Below are 4,781 nucleotides of genomic sequence, written 5' to 3' on the forward strand. Positions count from 1 at the left end.
ACAGGAATGCTGAACTCAATGGTAATAGAAATTTTTTCAAAACCCAATGAATGAAGTCTTGATTTTATTAAGGAATCCTAGCAGAGTACAAACTAGAAAGCTTAGATGTTTGAGATTATGGCTTTCAGTTTTAAATCAAACCTAAAAATTGATTTTCGCTTACATCCGACGTTTCGACCACAAGTTGTGTGCCCTTATCAAGGAACTTGCTGTGTTCCGTTCTATCGTTCTATCGGAACACAGCTAATTCTTTGAAAAAGGCACAATACATGTGTCCGAAATGTCGGATGTAAGCTTAAATCAGTTTTTGAGTTTTATTTAATACTGAAAGCCATACCTTATATATCAACATAACAGTTGCACCTTCAAGATAGAAAGTTTAGAGTCATTACTCCAAGTATTCGTCTAAAATGGCACCACCAAAAACTTCTCAACGCATTGAAAAATAAAAGTATTCTGGAATCGGTTCCGGTAGGGTGGCATGTTCAGACCATCTTATAGTTCCATCATGCGACAGCTCAAAAGTCATAATTTTTCATCCAATTATTTCTATAATTTCCAGCAATTATTTCAGAGACTTGAAATTTCTTTGTGCATTACTTCAATTTTTTCAGAATTTCCTCGGTGATTTCCCGAGATTCCTTTTGGAACTATTCCTGAGATTTCCTCAAGAATTCTTCCGTATATTCCACCAGAAAATCTTCTAGGGATTCTACAAGATACAGTCTGTAGTGTGCAATCCGAGTACAGATGATAAATTAATCAATGATCAGTTATTGTCAATTAAAATACGCGAGATGTTAGCACTGGTTGGAAATAGCGCCCTAGTCTATGATAAAACGAAACGCTTCAACGTCATTACGAATGAACGGTAGACTCGGGCAGAAGAGCTTTATGAATTGAAGCTCGGTTCAATGCTCGCATAAGTGTGCGTGAAGTATGTGAATGGAAAGTCAGAATTCGAAAAGCTTCACGACGACGGAGATGATTAGAGCAGGAAAGCTAGAACGGCTGTGTGTCAGAGCAGGATGGTGATAAAACTCGGATTGGGTTCAAAGAAAAATATGCTTAAGCCATGATTTATTCTGTTGACGATTTTATCGGAAAACGGATGTGTGTGAAAAAAAAAGACAGTTTTGATTTCGGACGGTCTAAATACCAAGGTTTACTACACAGTCGACACTCAACAATTCGATATTCTATAACTCAAAATCTCCACTAGTCGATGTCACGTCGCAGTGATGGGAAGTGGTGAACATTTCTGCTGAACTGGGGCAAAAACAAAACCAAACGCGTCAGAGTGCTCAGAGCGCTGGTTTAATCCTGGCATCTGTCGTGCTCCCGAGTAACCGAAGCTAAAGTGGTTCGTAAACGTGTTACACGCGAGTCTGTGATGTTGTTGGTAAACACTCGTGAGCTACTTCGTGATGTGAACTTTTCAACCACTGGTCACGTGGGAGGTAAATTTCTCTCCATAACTCGATATCTATTTCTAAGTTTTCTTATTTGGGGAAACGTGGTAGAATTCTTATTTGGAGGTTAATAAATATTTGTTAATAAATAATATTTAAATAATTATTTCGAATAAAGTTTTCAAATAAAAGTTTGTAAAGTACTATCAACGAAATAATATTGCTCTCTTACAAAAGTGATGCTAAATAAATTGGAAATACAAAATAAAATTGTTTCTAGGATTTTGTGATTTTTTGTGACGGTTTATTCTAAAACTCGATAGTTCTATGAGTTGATGGTCCCATGAACATCGATATATAGAGAGTCGACTGTATAACTTCGCTGATTCCTATTGGGATTCCTAGAGAGTTTCTTTCGAAAATTCTCGCTAGGATTGTTTCAGGAAAATCGTTTCATGAATTATTCTGTGTTTTTTTTTTCACGTAATCGTCCAAGGATTCCCCTTATTTTTTTTTCCACAGATGCGTTCTTGGCGTCCAAATTAATCCTCCGAAAATTCCACTAGAAATTCCTGCAGATACTCGCCCTTGAATTCCTCTAGGGATATCATCGAATAGAATAGGAGTTCCTCCAGGTTATCCTCTGCGATGTTTTAAGAGTTTCCTTCAGGAAGTTTTTGAGAAATCCTTGTATTAGTTACTGAAGGGGTTCCTGGGGTAATCCCTGGAGGTACCTCTGGAAAAAAAAAATCTAGGGTAATTCCTATAGGAATCCCAGGTTAAATACCCGGAAGAATCCCTGGAGGAATTCTGAAAGGAGCTTATGGACCAGTTCCTAAAGATATCCCTGGAGTATCAAACATGCTTTTTGGCTATGCGGTCTTTATTTTTCCAACCGATTTTTTTTATAATAAAGACGGCGTAGACAAAAAGCCAATTTCTTTGAAGTGTACAATCAATTCTCTACCAGCATATTCCTGGAACAATTTCTAGAGCAATCCTTGGAGAAATTCCTGAAGAAAAACTGGAATAATCTCTACAGGAATCCCTTTAGTGACTTTGCTAAAGAAATCCCTGGAGGAGTTTGAATTTGGAAACTCCTGTAGGAATCTCTGTAGGGTCATCTAAGTTAATTACCGTAGGGCAACTGGCATCTCTGGAAACCTGTGGAGGTATCGCTGGAACAAATCAATCAATTTCTCATAACTCACGCTTGAGATTTTTCAGCTGTTCAGCATGACCATGCTGAGGGTCGTGGGTTCGAATCCTGTAGGCCGAGGATCATGTCGAGATCATGCCGAGAGAGAGAGAGAGGGAGAGAGAGAGAGAGAGGGAGAGAGAGAGAGAGAGAGAGAGAGAGAGAGAGAGAGAGAGAGAGAGAGAGAGAGAGAGAGAGAGAGAGAGAGAGAGAGAGAGAGAGAGAGAGAGAGAGAGAGAGAGAGAGAGAGAGAGAGAGAGAGAGAGAGAGAGAGAGAGAGAGAGAGAGAGAGAGAGAGAGAGAGAGAGAGAGAGAGAGAGAGAGAGAGAGAGAGAGAGAGAGAGAGAGAGAGAGAGAGAGAGAGAGAGAGAGAGAGAGAGAGAGAGAGAGAGAGAGAGAGAGAGAGAGAGAGAGAGAGAGAGAGAGAGAGAGAGAGAGAGAGAGAGAGAGAGAGAGAGAGAGAGAGAGAGAGAGAGAGAGAGAGAGAGAGAGAGAGAGAGAGAGAGAGAGAGAGAGAGAGAGAGAGAGAGAGAGTTAACGCAAGCAATTTAAATTATCGTTTTAAATTGAAAATTATGTTTCAATTTTCGCCGTTCGATAGTTCACACTTTCGAGGCTCGTTTTAAAAAGCTTCTCCAATAAATATCTATGCTAGTTTATAATGCCCAACTGCCTTAGACGTTTCTTTAGAGGTTTGAGGATTTCAATTGATGATTTGACTTTTCTAACCATAATTTTCATGAGCTGTCCGGAATTCAAATCACAGTGTCCAGAATATAAGGCAAAAGTGAGGAAGCGTCCGTAATTAGAATCATGAAAAGGCTACACATTTCGATTTATTTGAAATTATTCATGTTGCGGAAGCGTATTCTTTATCCACCATTCGAAAGTTAAGGATTTCCGACGCTCGATAACGCTGATAAATCATAAAGAACGATTTTTTTTAGTATGCTCTATGCTGAGTTATAGTTCTCTAAGGCCTTAAGTGCCCGTAATATGAATCAAAATGGTACATATGCATCCGTTTTAAAGTTATCGTTGTTTGAGTTCTACAAATTAAGTTTGTCACAGTCCTTAAATGGAATTTAATAAAAAATAAATAGTGATAAAACATATTCACAATATCGCAAAGATTTTTTTTTTCATTTGAAGTTTCTCCTTGAAGGAAAACCTGCTTCTAAATCTTTTCCAAAGGCGCAAAATCCGGCGTCTAATTTGAGAGACAATCCCATCAATCTTACTGTGCGTCCAAAGCAGAAAAGACGCGCAGGAACAATGTGTTCACAAATTTTCCCGCTGACCCCAGCTGGGTCACTCCAGCATAAATTTGAAACTCGCCCTCTTCAAGTTTCCCAGATCCCGGAATGACTTCGTTTTGGTCAGTAACAAATCGCCGTCACTTACCTGTCTTTGTCTGGAGGAACGAACCCCTTTCGGGCAAACATGTTCCTACAGTCGAACGCTTCTCACAGGTTGCTCAAAGTGTGCTGCAATGTATCACTTTGTGTACGGCTGGGAACCCCTCCATGAGCATCATCATCATTCAGGGAGAACTAGACCGATAGATGAGTGGCAACAATATGTGTTTCGTCCAGTTTCCCGGCGAGCAACGCTAGGTGCAAGTTCATAAAAATGCAAACAGGTATCCACTTGTGTTGAAGACGTGCTTCCATCCACTGCGAGGCGGTCACTGCAGTCAGTGGCTACTAATCCGTTGTCGTCTGTCACTTGGCATTTTTACGGACACAGGACAACCGGTGGAACCTGTCTCGATTTATTAGGACCCTTTCTTCCAGGGTAGGGGTTGTTTTCGGGTGATGAGATTGGACAAGGCAAGTTGATGTCCTTATTCGTTTCAGTTTTTTCCCCGAGATGGTTATAATTTACGTTCTGGAGTTTGGAAGACTGTATGGCGTTAATGTGATTATTAAATCATCTAGCAGAGAGATATTTCTCTTCAACTGGAAAGCATCGTGTCTTAATTTGAAATGGTATGTAAAATATTTATGAACAAATTTGCTCGTAACTATAAAAATTAACAGTATCAAGTGTCAAACGATTACAAAATATGACAGTTCGGACCATTATAGCCGTTTAAACGGTTTAAAACGGCTTAAAACAGCTTAAAATCACTTAAGGACATTTGGGAAAGAATCCATGTCATGGCAGTC

This window comes from Aedes aegypti, chromosome 1, assembly GCF_002204515.2.
Source record: "Aedes aegypti strain LVP_AGWG chromosome 1, AaegL5.0 Primary Assembly, whole genome shotgun sequence".
Taxonomy (NCBI): Eukaryota; Metazoa; Arthropoda; class Insecta; order Diptera; family Culicidae; genus Aedes; species Aedes aegypti.